This window comes from Cupressus sempervirens, chromosome 7 (assembly GCF_028749045.1).
Source record: "Cupressus sempervirens isolate cs-2001-9-10 chromosome 7, ASM2874904v1, whole genome shotgun sequence".
Lineage (NCBI taxonomy): Eukaryota > Viridiplantae > Streptophyta > Pinopsida > Cupressales > Cupressaceae > Cupressus > Cupressus sempervirens.
Genome location: NC_143124.1, coordinates 668,539,827 through 668,560,666, shown reverse-complemented (window position 1 = coordinate 668,560,666; position 20,840 = coordinate 668,539,827). Strand labels below are relative to the sequence as shown.

Here is a 20,840-nt window from a genome sequence, read left to right as displayed (position 1 = left end):
GAATCATAATAAAACCACCTCAGTCCTATACAAGCAACTGAAAAACATCATAAAAGATAATCCACAAAATTACATCAGTTCTTCATAAGCAACAGATAATATCAAATAGTAATCATATGATCACGACAGTTCTCTATCAGTAACTGAAGGCATCAATGATAAGTCACAAAATCCAATGGTTCTCCAATGAGCAACCAGAAAGTATCTCAATAGTAAATTACAATACTGATCGAAGACTCCAAATGGTCAAGTCACACATGACATCATCAAGAACATAACAAACATTTCAGTCTAAGCAACCAGAAGGTAATACAAGTATAACTGATCGAGACTCAGAAATGGTTATCAAATATAACTGACGAGACTCAAAAATGGTTAAGTTAGGTATCTCAAATACATACACCTCAGCTTCACACAAGGAAACTAGAAAGCAATAACAAACAGTAAATACATCCATCATAGAGCATACTATCACATTACTTTGGTTGGTTTGAAAAGATCGAGAACAAATCATCCTAGCCTCACATTCACAAACCCCGAGCCTCTGGTAACATCCTAAACTGGTCAAAGCTAAACCAACCCCATAACACTCAAAGCATAGACAATATATAGAAAACATCATAGTCTCACAATTGGTGTTGATTTGAAAACATACAGATGAGTTAAACAATAAGGTTTCAGTTTTCAGTGTTTATATTCAAGCAGAAAGTTTTATAGTTCAATTTGATTGATAATATACTATTGAGTTAATGTGAGATTTCCATTTCCAGTTGAACGTATGTTTTAAACAGATAGAATCCATAGTTCACCTTTACAAATTATCCCGTTCCTAACTCCAAATGAAACACTTAATTACCCCTAGTTGATTTTAAGTCAAAGTCCTAAAACAATCTAAGGGTAATATTTAAATTAATAATAATACTTGTTGATCTTTGATTATAATGATCTACACTTTCATTAAAAATAGTATTATAATATTAAACTTGCTTAAACAAATTTTCGATTTAATTAAATCTTAATTTAAATCAAACTTTAAATAAAATTAATTAATAATACATAAAGGACCATATTACATTTATTAATAATTTATTTATTTATAAAATTATTAATAAATATTAATAAAATTTCAATATAATTTAAAATTTAATAAAGTTTAAATTAAATAATAATTATATTAATTAAAACAATTTTAAAACGTTTTAAAAAAAATGATTAATAAAAATTAAATCGTTTTTATTTTCTTTTAATAAAATATTGGCGTGTTAAAAGGCCCGCCGGCCTGCCATACCCTGCGGCCGCAGGTGTTACTATTGCTGCGCAGCAGTACCACCTGCCACGGCAGCGTGGGTGTGGGGCGTGGGAAGTGGTGGCCCCGCCCCACTCCAATATATTTTATATATATTTTTTTGTTTTTTTAAATTTTCATCATTATTTTTAAAACAAATTAAGTTTTATTTTTAATTAGTTTTGTTTAATTTTATTAAAACAATTTCCTCCAAAGGATATATATATATTTTTTAATTTAGAATTTTCAATTTCAAAACAAAACCCTTACCAAATTAAGTCTTAATTTCTTAATCTAGAAAACGAGGGTTCTAATAATTCTTCCAGTCTCCATGGATATAGAAATTATTGAAGAGCAATTAATAAATTCACAATATTGAAAAGTTAAAACTTTCATCATAGAGAATTCAGATCTACAAACCCCAGACACGAGGAAGACAGGAAAGGATAATTGCGTATTTAATGGATAATAAAAAACACAAGACCCTACTTGATCCTGATGCTATTATGCAATCTCTAGGAACTGTATGAGAATTCGCTCTTCTCAATAACCTTCCTCTGGAAAACTTTCTTGGTATCAGCCTTCTGAAATTTGCTTCCAAAAATTGTCTCCCAAAATTTCCCGTCCAAATTCGTCTATCTCCAAAAATGAACTCCCCCAAAATTGTGATAAGCAATTTCTCCTCAAATCGGGGCACTAATTGTGCGTTTACCCGAGAAGACTCTTTGCACAACTCAGTTAACTCCAAATTAACCTTTATTATCTTTTATTTTATTTTGCATTCAACTTTCATGCACATTAAGTTGAATTATTAAATAATTTTATTTAAAATTCCACTTGACTTCTATTCTTAATTAATTTATTACTTAAATCTTATGTGCACTTTTAAGAAATTAAAATAACATTATTAATTTCTATAATTTAATCTTTTAATTTAATTCTCATATTTAAACTCATGCTTAGATCATGCGATCTAGAATTCTTAATAATTTAATATCTTTCAACTTTTAATTTATTTTAGAACTTAATTGATAACATATTTAATTAATTTAAATAACAATAATATTTAGCATTTATTTAAAAATGAACTCCAAATATATTATTATTAAATTAAATAAATATTACTCTGTTCTAAATTCATCTTTGAATTTTAATCTCCAAATTTAATTCTTTTATTTAATTAATTAATTAATTAAATATAAAGATATCATAATAATTCTCTATTAAATTAAATCATTAATTAATCTTTTTAATTAGACTTAATTAATAAAAAATACACCAAGGACTCATAAAGCAACATACAAAAACTCATCATAGAAAAATACATACCAAATCAAACAAAAGGGTTATAATCACGAAATTACATCATTTGATGCATTCGGAGGGTACTTAACTCAAATACTTATCCTAATTATCAATTAGGACAATTGGCTAAAGGGTTTAGGATTTGGACTTAAGAGTTTATCTCCCCTCTCTTACCATTGAGACAGTGCAATAGGGTACGCTCATCCTGATAATTCAGGGAAGTCGATACCCGGTACCTGCAACCTGCATAAAATCCACGTATGTACAAACACAATATTCTAAGCTAAACAGACAATGGTAGGAAGTGGTGCATCATGTAGATCCCGACTAGCAGGTGACTACGACTCCCTTCCTTAACCATATCAGAAACACCATACATAAATAAAACAACACGCACACCATACACATGCAGTATGGGGTAAGTATCCATAAGAAGCACATGGAATAATAAACCATCTAACTAATCATCATCGATATCTGAAACCATTGAATAATTATCATACATGCATGAAATATAGAGTACCAAGTAATCTCATCATATAATAAACTGAGTGTAAACATCATTTGATAATCTCTAAAATAATAATACTAATCATCAAACATAAATTGGCCTAAAAGAGTTTGGCAATGATATCAGAAATGTAGCTCGAAAATGTAAACTAGGGGCAGGCACTACATCCACCCCCCCTAGACTTAGGCTTACTCCTGGAAGCCTATAAACAAATAGGGATATAAATCCCGTAATCCGGATGCATCCTCCCATGTAGCTGAAGAGTCATCAGCAGGGTCCCATTGGACCCTTACCTGCTCTATGGTTCGACCCCTGAGGGTCAACTCCCGCTGCTCCAGAATACGAATTGGCTCCAAAGCCAGCTGCCCGTCCTCTACCTGCAATGCATTTCAGTCAAGAATATGTACAACATCAGGGATATACTGTCTAAGTACAAAAACATGGAAAACATCGTGAATGCGAGCAAGGCTGGGCGGTAAAGCAAGACGATAGGCAACTGGACCAATCCTCTCAAGAATATCGAATGGTCCCACAAAGCGAGGTGCTAGCTTTGAGCCCTTTCCATAACGGATCGGACTCTTCCGCAGACGCACTCTCAAGAAAACCTTCTCTCCCACAGCAAACTGCTTATCTGACCTATGTGCATCAGCATACTTCTTCTGCCTATCCTGTGCCGTTGTCAAGTGCTCTCGGATACGCACAACCTGTTGCTCCATGTCACGAAGCATCTTTGGACCCAACAGGATGCGATCCTCAAGACTATCCCAACTCAAAGGTGTACGACAAGGGCGTCCATATAAGGCTTGGAAAGGTGCCATGCCAATAGAACTGTGATACTCGTTGTTGTAAGCAAACTCCACTAGATAGAGATAGTCCTCCCAATGGGTTTGCCTATCCATTACGTACATCCTCAACATATCTTCGAGAACCTGATTCACTCTCTCTGTCTGCCCATCTGTCTCTGGGTGATATGCTGAACTGAAATTCTGCTGCGCTCCAAGATCATGCTGTAGTGATGTCCAAAATGCGGATGTGAAAACATGATCCCTATCCGAAATGATCTTTCGGAGAATACCATGTAGTCTCACAAAATCACGCATGAAGACATTAGCTACTGAAGCTGCAGTGTAGGAAGACCTGATTGGTACAAAATGTGCCACCTTAGTCAACCGGTCAACGGTGACCATGATAGCATCATGACGACGAGGAGTCATAGGTAATCCTACTATGAAATCCATAGAGATGATGTCCCACTTCCATGAAGGAATGAGATTCGGTTGCAAAAGTCCTGCCGGATGTTGGTGTTCTGCCTTGACTCTCTGACACTCAAGACATCTAGCCACAAAATCAGCAATGTCGCGCTTCATCCCGGACCAATAGAATAAACGTCGCAAATCTGCATGCATCTTCTTGACACCTGGATGTGCCGAGTAAGGTGCACGATGGGCCTCTGATAGGATCAATATGCGAAGCTCATCCAGTAGCGGCACATAGATCCTTCCTGAATGTCTCAAAAGGCCATCCGACTCTAGGACATAGCCTGAAAACTTACTCTCCAAGGGTCTCCCTGAATTGATCTCACTGCACACCTCCAGATACCATGAATCAGTGGGGAGTGCCTGAAGTATTTGACACCTCAAATCGACACTAAGAGTCATAGATGATATCACATGTTTCCTGCGACTCAAAGCATCAGCTACAACATTCTCCTTTCCCTGGATATACTTTACCTCAAAGTCATACTCGCACAAAAACTCCATCCAACGCCTTTGCCTAGCATTCAGATTAGGCTGCGTGAATATGTACTGAAGACTACGGTGATCGCTATGTAGTTCAAATCTGTGTCTCAACAAGAAATGTCTCCATCTCACTAAGGCATGAACTACTGCGGCTAACTCAAGGTCATGTGTAGGATAATTCAACTCATGATCCTTGAGTTTGCGTGATTCATATGCAATCACTCGACCATTCTGCATTAGAACTGCTCCAATACCCTCAAGGGAAGCATCTGTACACACCATGAAATCACCTTCTGGATCAGGTACTGCTAAGATCGGTGCACTGGTCAGAAGCTCTTTGAGTTTCTGAAATGCTTCTACACATTTTTCTGTCCACAGAAACTTCTTTCCTTTCCTTTGAAGGGAGGTAATAGGGTGTGCTATTCTGGAGAAGTTTTGAACAAATCTGCGATAATACCCAGCTAGACCCATGAAGCTACGAATCTCTGACACAGTAGTGGGTGCAGGCCAATCTACTATTGCTTGGATCTTCGTAGGGTCTACAGAGATACCTTCGCCTAAAATAACGTGTCCCAAATACTGTATCTCTGATTGAAAGAAATCACACTTTGCCGCATTGGCATAAAGTTGATTATCTCTCAAGCACTGCAAAACTAAACTCAAATGTTCCTCATGTTCCTTTTGGGACTTAGAATATATCAGAATATCATCGAGGAACACAAGAACAAATCTATCAAGATAGGAACGGAACACCCCATTCATTAAGCACATGAAAACTGATGGAGCGTTCGTCAGTCCAAAGGGTACCACTGTGAACTCATAATGCCCGTAGCGAGTTCGGAAGGCGGTCTTATGAATATCAGCCTCCTTGATGCGAAGTTGATGGTATCCTGACTTAAGATCAATCTTAGAGAACACTGTAGCCCCCTTGATCTGATCAAATAAATCATCAATCCTTGGTAAAGGATACCTGTTCTTTATTGTCACCTTATTCAGTTGTCTGTAATCAATGCAAAGGCGCAAAGAACCATCCTTCTTCTTCACGAAGAGCACTGGAGCTCCCCATGGTGATACACTATGTCGAATACTACCCTTGGCCAAAAGTTCCTCTAACTGCAAACGCAACTCACTTAACTCCTGCGTGGTCATACGGTACGGAGCTCTAGAGATAGGTTCCGCTCCTGGAGTGAGCTCAATGCTAAAATCAATGTCTCTCTTCGGAGGCATGCCTGGAATCTCACTCGGAAAGACATCTGCATACTCCTGTAAAATAGGGTGATCTAGGGTCTTCCTCGTAGAGTCTTCCTCATCAAGCTCATTTACCGTAACGGCAAATACCTGACATCCCTTACGAAAGCTTCGCTTTAGTTGCATAGCAGAGATCATCCGTAGGGATATAGGCCTCGGTATCCCCACAATCTCAACATCCTTCCCTTGGTCATCCTGACACATAATGGTCTTCTTTCTGCAGTCTATACTAGCCCTATGAGAGCCAAGCCAATCCATACCTAAGACCACATCGTAAGAGCCAAGAGGAATAACTCGAAAATCGACTGAAGTCTCAAACCCTCCTATGCTAAGTCCACACTTATGAACTACAGAATCTGTGGAAACTTTAGCGCCTGAGGCTAGTTCCACTTGCCAACCATGATCTTGCTTAACCGACTCCAGCTTACACTTATCAACTAGAGATGGAGAAATGAAAGAATTTGTAGCACCTGAATCAAATAATACAGAGAGAGGTGTACCTCGGATAGCTCCTGTAGTCTCAACTACTGTCCCTTGATGGTCTGCCTGACGGTGATCCACCGCTGCAAATACTCTATGAGATCCACCTGCATTTCCGACTGTAGGCTTAGATGCTGCTGGCCTAGGTCCTGAATACTGAGATGCTCGTTGTGGGCAGTACGCTGCAATATGACCAATCTGTCCACACGAATAACATCCCGTGCCTCTACCAGATCCTCTCCCTATAGGTGGTGCATTCGACCGCTGGTGGCTACCCCTGCTAGCAAAAGACTGGCTGCTCTGTGCAGGCCGAGATTGCTGATTCTGTCTATTACGTTGAGCATTGCGATTGATCCTAGAGTTGGATCCACCGCCACCACTCTGTGCTTGAGGGTAAAATCCCTTATGCTGCTGAGAATGCTAATTCCGCCTAGGGAAGGGAGGCTTCCTGATTCCACCGGAGTTGTGGTTGCCCTTAGATCCTGCTATAATAGGCGCTCCCACAAATCCCCCTTGCCCAAAGTTGACACTCTGCTTTACCAGGATAGCTCGATGTACCGCATCCTTGAGGGTCTTAGGCTCAAATACCTTAACACCCCCAATAAAACGGTTGTTCAAGCCTCGAATGAAATGTTGTGCCAACTGCGCTGGGTTGTCACTGAATCCCGAAAAAGGCATGAGCTCATAGAATTTGCGCTCATACTCTACAACGGTCATAGTGAACTGTCTCAGGTTATGGAACTCATCTGCTCTATGCTGCTTCCATTCCTCTGGTAGGAATCGCTCATGAAAACTCTCCAGGAAAATCTCCCAAGTGACACTACCCATGTTAATGCCCAACTTCTTCTCCTCAATAGTCCACCAGGTGGCCCCAAATAACTCTAGATTGGTAATGGAAAATCTCGCTTTGACATTACTGTCAAAGTCCTGCATAGCAAAAATCCTGTCAAGGGCAATAAGCCACTGCTCATCTACATACCCAGAACCTTGCCCATTAAAGGGCTTGATCTTGGACCTCTGAAGATCCTTCATCTGAGAAGATACTATGGATCTATGTCGATCCCTCTGAGGACTCCTAGACCTGTGTCTATGCTCATGTCTTGCCTGATGTGCTCTATCCTGCTCAAGAACAGGAGGTAAGCGATCAATAAGGGTTCACATCATTTGCCTCAGATCAACCTCCTCAGAGTCGGCATGTCCCTCTTCGTGGTTCTCTTCCTGATGTTCACTGACATGCTCTTCCCTATTCTCTTCCTGAATGGGGCTCTCGTGGATAGACTCATGAACACTAATATCTCTGCCTCGTCCACGGCCTCTGCCACGGCCAAGGCTACGGCCTCTAACGGAAGATCTCGTTCCAGATACCATCCTACAATAATATCCAAGACACAAGATGCTAAAATAACCATGAAACATGCTACTGAAACACATAGATAAAAGACACATGTTTTGCAAATAAGATATTTTCAATTTTCAGTTTACCTATAATTTCAGTTTAAGTATAATTTCAGTTTTGAAGCCTAAGTGTTGAAGTATGAAAAATAGGTAACTAATAGTTTACATAATGTTTCAGTTCAACTAGTTTCAAGTTTCAGTTTAAGGTTTGCATTTTTATTCAACTAGTAAACACTCGTGGCGTTCCAATATACCCAGAGCTCCCAATGTAGAAACTCGGGCTCTAATACCAGATGTAACGCCCCGCCAAGGGATCCAAAAGAATTAACCTAAAGTTTCACTAAGTTTGCTAAACATTTTTTTTTTTTAAAGTAAGAAAGTATAACATACATATCAAACACATAGTAGCGGAAGCAATATCATGTAATCATCGACAAACATACATTGCAAGTTACATTTCTTAAAGATCCCAAGACGTTGAGTCACGTTTAAATTTAATAAAATCTAAGTCTAACAACTATCACATACATATGAAAGAATAATCAGAAAGTCCCATGTCCATAATATACATTTGTTCCGAATGCCTCTCGGCAAATTAATTCGGAATGCTCAATCATCCACTGTACAAGTCACAGGGTATGAAAGGCTTAAAAGAATATACATATGTAAAGATCAAGATACAACATCCTCAAATCCATGATACAAAGTACAGTAAAAATATATGAAACTATTCCCATACATGATACATCAATACATCCATAATGATAAAACATCTATCATAAAATCTAACCATCCATCATAATAATCCAAGAATATAGTGAAGGTAAATGCCAATCACGAAAACTCCAGCCACGGTGACCACGGAACGGATCTCAATGGTAAGAGTAAAAGCATTACCACCCGACCGCGTGGAACCTAAATGGTCCACTCCCACCGCGTTGAGGAGATAGTCTCAAGTCCCAAATAGGATAACAAAACCTATAATCATAAATACTCTCTAAGTCCAGGAAATCCTATAAGTATGCTAACTCAAGGGTTTCTAAAAAGATCGACATCTAAATCCCAGAGGTACCACAAGACACGTAGGAAACCTAATATGCAAGCGGGAAAGTGTCATCGCAAAAGTCATGTAGAAGTTACCCGAGCAATCCCTTAGGAATCTTGGGTCCCTACTGATCTTGCGGCCACTAGTATCCTCTCGTACTGACAAGGCATACTATGGAGTGCAAGGTCGTAACCAAGCGTCCTCTCTACCCCATCCTAGCCTGTACTAGCACTCAAGGCATGGGAGAGAACATACAATTATCTTGTTAGGTTCATTTTCTCTCATTTAGTGTAAATGTTTTCACTTATTAAAAACAACTTACAATGGGTTTCTCAAGGCAGCCTCTTAGGGCTCCGACCCCCATTGCAAGCCACTTCCCGACTCTACACATAGATAACCTACCCTAAGCTCATGAAATCATAAATCAAAGAATCATAATAAAACCACCTCAGTCCTATACAAGCAACTGAAAAACATCATAAAAGATAATCCACAAAATTACATCAGTTCTTCATGAGCAACAGATAATATCAAATAGTAATCATATGATCACGACAGTTCTCTATCAGCAACTGAAGACATCAATGATAAGTCACAAAATCCAATGGTTCTCCAATGAGCAACCAGAAAGTATCTCAATAGTAAATTACAATACTGATCGAAGACTCCAAATGGTCAAGTCACACATGACATCATCAAGAACATAACAAACATTTCAGTCTAAGCAACCAGAAGGTAATACAAGTATAACTGATCGAGACTCAGAAATGGTTATCAAATATAACTGATCGAGACTCAGAAATGGTTATCAAATATAACTGATCGAGACTAAAAAATGGTTAAGTTAGGTATCTCAAATACATACACCTCAACTTCACACAAGGAAACTCGAAAGCAATAACAAACAGTAAATACATCCATCATAGAGCATACTATCACATTACCTTGGTTGGTTTGAAAAGATCGAGAACAAATCATCCTAGCCTCACATTCACAAACCCCGAGCCTCTGGTAACATCCTAAACTGGTCAAAGCTAAACCAACCCCATAACACTCAAAGCATAGACAATATATAGAAAACATCATAGTCTCACAATTGGTGTTGATTTGAAAACATACAGATGAGTTAAACAATAAGGTTTCAGTTTTCAGTGTTTATATTCAAGTAGAAAGTTTTATAGTTCAATTTGATTGATAATATACTATTGAGTTAATGTGAGATTTCCATTTCCAGTTGAACGTATGTTTTAAACAAATAGAATCCATAGTTCACCTTTACAAATTATCCCGTTCCTAACTCCAAATGAAACACTTAATTACCCCTAGTTGATTTTAAGTCAAAGTCCTAAAACAATCTAAGGGTAATATTTAAATTAATAATAATACTTGTTGATCTTTGATTATAATGATCTACACTTTCATTAAAAATAGTATTATAATATTAAACTTGCTTAAACAAATTTTCGATTTAATTAAATCTTAATTTAAATCAAACTTTAAATAAAATTAATTAATAATACATAAAGGACCATATTACATTTATTAATAATTTATTTATTTATAAAATTATTAATAAATATTAATAAAATTTCTATATAATTTAAAATATTTATTAAAGTTTAAATTAAATAATAATTATATTAATTAAAACAATTTAAAACGTTTAAAAAAAAACGATTAATAAAAATTAAATCGTTTTTATTTTCTTTTAATAAAATATTGGCGTGTTTAAAGGCCCGCCGGCCTGCCATACCCTACGGCCGCAGGTGTTACTGCTGCTGCGCAGCAGTACCACCTGCCGCGACAGCGTGGGTGTGGGGCGTGGGAAGTGGTGGCCCCGCCCCACTCCAATATATTTTATATATATTTTTTTGTTTTTTAAAATTTTCATCATTATTTTAAAAACAAATGAAGTTTTATTTTTAATTAGTTTTGTTTAATTTTATTAAAACAATTTCCTCCAAAGGAAATATATATATATATATATATTTTAATCTAGAATTTTCAATTTCAAAACAAAACCCTTACCAAATTAAGTCTTAATTTCTTAATCTAGAAAACGAGGGTTCTAATAATTCTTCCAGTCTCCATGGATATAGAAATTATTGAAGAGCAATTAATAAATTCACAATATTGAAAAGTTAAAACTTTCATCATAGAGAATTCAGACTACAAACCCCAGACACGAGGAAGACAGGAAATGATAATTGCGTATTTAATGGATAATCAAAAACACAAGACCCTACCTGATCCTGATGCTATTATGCAATCTCCAGGAACTGTATGAGAATTCGCTCTTCTCAATAACCTTCCTCTGGAAAACTTTCTTGGTATCAGCCTTCTGAAATTTGCTTCCAAAAATTGTCTCTCAAAATTTTCCGTCCAAATTCGTCTATCTCCAAAAATGAACCCCCCCAAAGTTGTGATAAGCAATTTCTCCTCAAATCGGGGCACTAATTGTGCGTTTACTCGAGAAGACTCTTTGCACAACTCAGTTAACTCCAAATTAACCTTTATTATCTTTTATTTTATTTTGCATTCAACTTTCATGCACATTAAGTTGAATTATTAAATAACTTTATTTAAAATTCCACTTGACTTCTATTCTTAATTAATTTATTACTTAAATCTTATGTGCACTTTTAAGAAATTAAAATAACATTATTAATTTCTATAATTTAATCTTTTAATTTAATTCTCATATTTAAACTCATGCTTAGATCATGCGATCTAGAATTCTTAATAATTTAATATCTTTCAACTTTTAATTTATTTTAGAACTTAATTGATAACATATTTAATTAATTTAAATAACAATAATATTTAGCATTTATTTAAAAATGAACTCCAAATATATTATTATTAAATTAAATAAATATTACTCTGTTCTAAATTCATCTTTGAATTTTAATCTCCAAATTTAATTCTTTTATTTAATTAATTAATTAATTAAATATAAAGATATCATAATAATTCTCTATTAAATTAAATCATTAATTAATCTTTTTAATTAGACTTAATTAATAGAAAATACACCAAGGACTCATAAAGCAACATACGAAAACCCATCATAGAAAAATACATACCAAATCAAACAAAAGGGTTATAATTACGAAATTACATCATTTGATGCATTCGGAGGGTACTTAACTCAGATACTTATCCTAATTATCAATTAAGACAATTGGCTAAAGGGTTTAGGATTTGGACTTAAGAGTTTATCTCCCCTCTCTTACCATTGAGACAGTGCGATAGGGTACGCTCATCCTGATAATTCAGGGAAGTCGATACCCGGTACCTGCAACCTGCATAAAATCCACGCATGTACAAACACAATATTCTAAGCTAAACAGACAATGGCAGGAAGTGGTGCATCGTGTAGATCCCGACTAGCAGGTGACTACGACTCCCTTCCTTAACCATATCAGAAACACCATACATAAATAAAACAACACGCACACCATACACATGCAGTATGGGGTAAGTATCCATAAGAAGCACATGGAATAATAAACCATCTAACTAATCATCATCGATATCTGAAACCATTGAATAATCATCATACATGTATGAAATATAGAGTACCAAGTAATCTCATTATATAATAAACTGAGTGTAAACATCATCTGATAATCTCTAAAATAATAATACTAATCATCAAACATAAATTGGCCTAAAAGAGTTTGGCAATGATATCAGAAATGTAGCTCGAAAATGTAAACTAGGGGCAGGCACTACACATGTAGAAGTCTAAATTCCTCCTCAAAGGCGGTACAAAGGTCCTTCCATGTAGTCTTCTTTGTAGCCTCCAAGTTTACATACTAGTCAATAGCTATTCCTCTTAGTGTGGGTGGGAATGCTTTTAACCATTCATTGGCATCATTTTCTTCATTGGCCTGCCATATAGTTATACATGTTTTACAATGACGTGCGGGGTCCTCTGATCCTTCCTCAGTAAATTTAGGGATATTTTTGTCTAACACCATTCTCCTACCGCTCTTCCCTCCTGCTAGGATGCTCCCTCCTACCAAAATGCCCCTTTTGTTGGGATCCCCCCTCTTGATGGACTAGATTCCCGGGTTCTTGGTCCAGTAATATCTCCTTACCCTTGTAATTCTCCTTTTGTGTGGCTTGACCTTTGTTCTTGTCGATGCTCTCTTTGTGCGAGGGTTTCAAGATTCTTCCACCCTTTTTTCTCGATGCCTTCGAAATAGCCAAGTTGGCTAAACCTTCAATTGTGTTTTCAATTAACCTTTCTTTGATATGATTTGTACTCCGGGAGTGGTTCACTAGTCCCCTTAAGTTGCAACATCTTTCCTCCAATTGGTGGAGACACAGAGTTCGTAGGGCGGCTTCCTCCTCAATTTCTTCTTCTGGCACTCGCTTGTGATATTTATTTCGAAGTAGGGGCATGCATTGTTTTAGTGTCTGGGTATCTTCCTTGGATTGTCACGCTCCTCCGATTTCTGTGTTCTCTCGTCGAATTGTTGGAGCGCTTGTTGTCTTCTTTGCTATCTCTCCATTTGAACTCTTTCTTCCTTCATGCGTCCCAAATTTCTTTCCAATTTTTGAGGGATTTTTCCAAGTAGATTGTACACCACTAGTGGTACCGAAAGCTTGTCTCATGCTGTGCTCTCTGGAACCACTCTCTCTCTCGAGCTTTTCTTTGCACATAATGGTCGACTAAAACTTCCTAAGCCATCACTAGATCTTGTGTCACCTAATCTTCTCTTGTTATTTCCTCTTCTCCGTCACTAGTTGTTACTTGTATATGTGGTAGGAAGGGTCTTCCCATTACTTCATCTTGCCTAGTCTACGACCTCCAGGTTCAGACTTAGGCAACAACGCCAAAATGTAGAATGGTTATCGATGCACAATATAGAGAACAATATAGCATGGATTTAACTGTACCAACATAACATTCATTACTAGTACTAAATACCAAAATGGCAAGGAAATGTTATTACTTTATTGATTACCATAAAACATGAGTACATCATCCATATTCCAAAGTTCTTATATAATGGTTGGTCGGTTGGGCCTTGCTTCCTAACTACCCAAACCCAACAAAGCTTAACTAGTTCTAACTACAACATTACTTTATTACATACTACAATATGTTTGTGATGACTACAATGCTAGTGTTGCTTTAGGGCTTGAGGTTTAAATATCGAGTATGCTATAAGTTATGCAATGTAAGATTTATTTGAAACCAAAAGAGTCCAAATGGAATTTCTAAATTGTTTCCTTGCGTATGAAGTTGTTTATTGTAATGAAAATGTGACTTCATAATTCCTAGCAGTTCTGGCAACATTCCACCAAAAGGAGCTTAATATATGTTATATGCATTTTATGTGCATGTTGCCTTGCAGATATTAGTTTGTAGATTGTCATACTTTGTGTTAAGTTGTCAACCAAGTTGAATCTGTGAAGTGCTTGAAAATGATTTGTGGCTGTTTAGGAAATTATTGAGTTGTATGATGCACCTTTGTAGCTAACAAAAGGTGGGTTATCATGTACAGCATATTTCAAGATTGATTTATCTTAAGCTCCATCTTTAACGTTAGAATCTCCAGTGCTTCCTATGTACATAACCCATCTCATATTGTATACCAAAGAATTTCCATTTTCTTGTTTTAATTTGCATCTTTATGTGATTCAATTAAGAAATATTATTTGGAGCACAAGAGACATTCTGGAATTGCCAACAGAAAATTGGGTAGATTTTCAACTGCGAAAATGCTGAAGACTTTGTAGAATAAAACCTCTATAATTATCACTTACTATGAAGAGCCTCATGTGCACTGTACATTAAAAATTTTCACAGCTTCCACTCTTTTCCTCCACAGAAACTGCATGCAAAAGTCAACCCCCTTTTTAAATGTATTTCAAATGGGTAAATTAGGCATCTATTTTCTTTTATTTATATCTATTGAGATGCTGATAATCTTATTTCAATAAAGGCAGGGTTTCAGTTCGCATGTAATTTGGGCAAGGATACGGATAAGAGCAATGGAAGTGAAACCGTGAATTTGAACCAAAAAGGTTTGAGAGGAAAGGAGAAGATCTGGAAGTTCATTCTGGAGAAAGACATCTAGGTCGTCAAAGGCAAAATATGTATCGAGTTATTTGACAAAATATAGAGGGCATATCATCTTGCAGCTGGTAGTGGTAAGTTTTCCTTGGACTTATTTTAAGAGAATGTGTTCAATTTTCTGAAGTGATGAACTGTTTCCTATTTTTCTATTATTTAATTATATTTGGTTCTTAATTTTCTTTGATATCTTATAGTAGATGAGATAAACTGCAACAACCATGTGTGAACACGTAGATCAGCCACATTGCTCTTGTAGTGATTTGGCCTATAAAACATTTCAAAATTGATGTGTTGGGGCGGGTTGTGATATTAAATGCTATTATGAGAGGCTGTATGATGAGGTATGACATGTATATCTGAATTTATGGCTAAATATTTTCTCTGACTTTCTGGCATGGGGATGCTTTTTTCTTTTGGTCCATCTTGGGGAACAGCAGTGGGGTGCCATGGAGATTGTTATTAAAAAATAAAACCATGCACTGCTGCAGTGCTAAATTTGCAATGACCATCCTCCCGCTTTTAGCTTTCTAGGGTTTTTAAACAATGTTTCCCTTAAAAGAAATACTTAGTAAACATTTTTGGCGCCAAATTGAGCAGTCTGTCCAGTTTTGAAAAAGGAGACATCCATTCCAGGTCCCCAAGACATCATGGGGCCCTTTTTTGGCGACAGCAGGGGATGGCTGTTCAAAAGTAGGGGAATTTTGAATATAAAAAGAAATTTCAAACATGCATATCAATATTGATAAAGCATTTATCATAGACATTGTATAAGCTTGATACATACAATCAGATTTGAATTGAGATTTCACATGAGAATCAACAAACAAATTAACAAAATTCAAATGCTTTCATGTCAATGTGCTTACATATTATGCTTTCATCGCTGTTGAGAGTTACACAGGTATATTGTTTTTTAGATTTCTGACATTTTAACATTTTTACAGTTGGAGTCTTTTAACCTTTTGTTGTGCAGGCACATTGAGAATAAAAACAATGCAACAGTCTGTCAGCTTTCTTGTGAATCCTCAATTCAGCCCTAATGTTATGTAAAATGGTTGTACAATGTTGACAAATGCCTCACAATGAAATAATTGAAATTTCTTATATTGCTCATAATTTTCCCTATTTGTAAAAATACTCTCCCCAAAAGAAAGGCTTCCATCCTGCAAACACATCATGCCATCCTGCCATTGCTGTTGTAGACACTCTATGCAACATAGATAAAATATCAAAAACTACATAAAGCTTTAAGTTTAAAATCTTAAGGATAACCAAAGCAACTTGTCATCAATCAGGTGGCAGTGTGATGAATGTTCAGAATGGACCAAAACTATTTGAGGAAATAAATAAATATATTTTGACCCTTTTTGCCAGCAGATACAAAAGGAAATCAATGGCACTAATTTCTTGAGAAAATTTGTAATTGATGAGCTTTTTGAACACAGACCCAGTCAAGCTGAAAAGGAGATATTTTAGCTGTAGCATAGGATCAATATAGGTATGTTGCAGGCAATGCATGAGGAGCTAATACATTACAAAATTTGTAGAATAGTTTCTATGCAGATCTACCTATCTACATCACAAACAGCAATGAAACATCATTTTTCAGCCTTTTATTGAAATAAAAAATGTGTTTTTTGTTTAAATTTTAGCCGTTCAAAAGTGGCATTGGCCGTTGGGGATAGCTAAAAGTCCCTGGGATGGCTAGGTGATGCCCAGGAGTTTTCTGGCCGTCCTGGGGACTTCTGACCATCCCCTACATACCTGCTCACTCCCCGAGGCGTCTTTTAAATGTTTCCAGATTTCTGCACACAAAAGGGACAGGCAGGGTACTTTGAAAAGCTGTCTTCATACCATGCTTGGTATGGGACTGGTTGTGATGTACCATTTTATCCAGATGGACACACTGTGAATTCCCTTAATTCTGTAAATATAACTCAAGTTAAAAATGATAAAATGCTTTTATTTAACACTTAATTTCAATTGCAAATGCTTAGTACAATGGAAATGAATATTTATTCCAAATGCATACACAGAATACAATGGAAGTAGATATTAAATTTCAAATGCATACGCAGAATACAATGGAAGTAGATATTAAATTCCAAATGCATATGCATCCAATCAATTGTAATGATTGCTTAACAATAATCACAAATGCTGTATCCGATATGGCAATGAAATGTATGCTTGATAACCTGAATTGCTGTCTCTGATATGTGCTCGTGATCTGTGCTGATATGCAGTGCTGTTTCTAATGTCGAGATTATGAGGTACAATAATGAATGGGTATTGTACAGGCTGTGTCTGATCAATCTTTATCTCTATGTACAGACAATGAAACCGTCTCTGATATATCTTGAATTGATTATGCTCCTGGGATAATGCCATCTCTGATATAAATATAAATGCTTGCACCTTCAATTGCACTTGGAAATTGTTTGCTCTAAAAAGAGCAGTCTACAAATTCTCAATTCTATATTTAATAATATCCTCTTGCAATGATATAATATCCATACATATACATGATCCATCAACTAAGGAGGCACGATGGAATGGTCGCCTCATATCATAATAACAATGAAGAGTCACCAATATTCATTGCAATAATGAGGATGATCTATTGTGGTGGATGCCATTAATCATATGTTGTTATGAATTGTTAATGCCAGCTTGATTATGAGAATCAGCCCAAGTGTATAAATACAATACAGCGCAGTAATTGATGGATCGGCTGAGTGTGAATATACACGATGCTGCAATGATATATGGATCGCTAAGTGCGATAATGATAATGCAATGTTATGGATCAGCTAAGTATGCTAATGCAATGCAATTATGACTTATGATGCAGCAATAATGAAATGAGGCAGTGATGTTATAATGGCATGATCATGCAATTACATAGGTATATGTATCTATGTATTGCATGGTTATGCACCCATTGTGTATGTATGTATGACAGATAAATGTTATGAATATGTATATGATGGAGTGTATGGATTGTCATGGATGGATGCATGCATTTACATAGTGCACACATGATGGTGATTACATGATGATGGTTGACAAAAACCAATCATCAAGTCATTGGTCCATCATATAGCTCACTAGCTATGGTGGTGTTTACAAGTGATCATCTTGGGTCACTTGTAGATATCATCATAGCTCATGGATAGGTGCCTTGGTGATTACTTCAACTATCATAGAATTATTTCTATATTGTATGAAAATGCAAAATATATAGAAAGACAAGGCATGTTCTTTTTTTCCCTTGCCCATTTATTTAGATCTCAAAATTTTGGGATATCACACTGGGGTTACCAGCCCAGGGGATGCATCCCCATGGAGCATATCATCAGGAAACATGTAGGACTTCATCCAGTCCCATGGGGATGCACCCCAATGGAACAGTGCTAAATACTGGATCAAAATGATATTCGAGTTTAATCCATCTTATAAAATATAAGCTTACAAGTCAGTGATAAGAAATTTCAGAAAATGTAGAACTTGTGTTTCAGTCGTCGTTTTTAATGTCTGATCACTATGAGGTCCAATTTCATTACCAATATATGGACCATTCAGAACGACATCATGTCTTCTTTCACTACAACCCAAATACCTAGTGGAAATTTTGTGAAAATAATATTTTACTGGACCCTTTTTTAAAATGCTCATTATTTGCTCTAAACATCTAAAAACATTTCCATTATTGACTGGCTAAAATTTGAATTACCAATCAGAGTGACGTGAATCTTTAATAGATAGACTTACACACATGCTATGTATGCATATGTTATAGATATAAAATAATGCGTACCCATGAATATATATATTTGCATGTGCTTATATTCAGCTGAACTTGTGTTACAACAGCAGCCATTTATTCTGTTCACATTCTCGATGTGTAATCATTCCTTCCATTGACGGTTTGTTTACTACCCAGTTAAGGCTAATTTTAAAAATTCGAAGCAGCCTTTGTTCATACTAGAGATTTGTGCTCCTGCAGTGAAACATTTTCTTTAAAATCAGGCCTTCAGCTATAAAGTATCCAAACTTTCTGCATGACAAATACTTATTTGATAATTTCGACAGATTTTGTACACTTCGGCATCATTTCTAGTTCGATGACTGTAGAAGTACTATTATAATTGTTCTATTTTATTTGTGTAGGTGGGAATGTATCTGAATGATATGTTTTGAAATTCACAAGCATATATAGACAAATGGTTATGGAACGGAAGGAGGGTGAGGTTCTTCAGAGCCTCATTAAATACCATGGAACAGCATTGAATTGGAACAAGGACGAACAGTTATGGAATTTTCAGGGAAGGAATTTAAGATTCAGGAAAGTCCAGTACATATTTTTCTGACATAGAGAATTACAATGTACTGGAATGGCAATGGAATGTGTAGAGGTGTAAATTCCTACTGAAGTGAGATTAATGTGAGTCATATAAAGTATGATGAATATCTTTGCAATGAATAGATTTTTGTATGAAATTAAAATGGGGATTTGAAGATAATGAAACTGATTAGATGTAGTAATGACCAGACAGGTATCTCGAACTGGGTAAATTGGCGGATACATGAAAAGGTGTTAAACTGGTAACAGTCAGCATATTGGGTTTATCTAGTGGGCAAGGTGAAAATTCTTCCTGGCTTTGGATCTCAGCATAGTGCAGGTGTGCAATCTGTTACAATGTGGCTTGTTCCAGGCTTGATAGATAAAAATATCTTTACCTATTTGTCGAGACTGCTAATTCTGTAACAAGCCAAGAAGTTCCAGATAGACCTGGTAGCAAAAGGGTGATTTAAACTGAGGGGACAATGGTGGATTCATGAAAATTGTATAGTGATGATCAATTTAGTTGGCAAAGCTGGCAGAGGTCATTCTAGAGGAAAAACATGGATGTTAATTTAGGAAGGATCCCAATGATCGTTAAATAATTTCTTTACTCAAACCAAGTAGACTCTAAGTTTTTAAAGAGCAAACACCATTGCAAAGATACAATATTGCATATTATGATGATTGTTTTTGTATTCTAATAAGCCCAATCCAATTAGGAGGTTTGCTAGCAGAATCTTGTGACCATGATAGCGCTAGGGACATTTATTGACATTTTGGGAATCCTGCATCCTTCATTAAATTGAACAGTATATCTCAAATTATGAATTATGTGGAAAATACATTTAAATGAGCTTGATAGTTCTACTTAAAATTTGCAAGTTTATTTATAATTACTTGGGGCAGTCTTGAGCTTGGGCTGTAAGAAATTTGAATCTATATTTGAATCCTTGTTTTAGATATAGTTGGAAATAATGCATTTATTGTGCCACATAACACATGTTTCACTTGTTATAGAGTCCTTGTCATTTTCCTTGAAGGCATTAAATTTTTTATTTGATTACTTGTTTCAGATATAGTTGAAAATAATGCATTTAATTGTGGTGCACAAAATATGTTTCACTTGTTAGAGAGTCCTAGTCATTTTCCTTTTGACAAATGCAACATTCAGACATGATAGATTATCATTCATTTATGGTGTGGATATCCAAAAAGCGTTGTCTTATTATTAATTCTCCAATATTTGTAGTTTACAGAAGCACGAGAATGATCAAGACTGTTTGTGAGTTCTAGTTATGGCTATTTTCAACATGTCAAAATTTAAAATCCATGTCTCCATTTAAATCTGCAGATCTGACATGTGAATCACAAGACAAACTATGCTGAT

At 36.1% G+C, this 20,840-nt stretch overlaps 1 pseudogene across 1 annotated transcript in view; it reads left to right on the top strand.

The window, feature by feature from the left end:
• LOC149548439 (uncharacterized) overlaps positions 1–20,306 on the top strand; it is a 38,657-nt pseudogene extending 18,351 nt beyond the window's left edge. Inside the window, exons 2-4 of the transcript XR_016354027.1 lie at positions 14,972–15,179; positions 19,279–19,552; positions 19,661–20,306. The product of XR_016354027.1 is annotated as an uncharacterized LOC149548439 (transcript). The remainder of the gene's footprint in view (positions 1–14,971; positions 15,180–19,278; positions 19,553–19,660) is intronic.
• Positions 20,307–20,840: the final 534 nt, after the last annotated feature.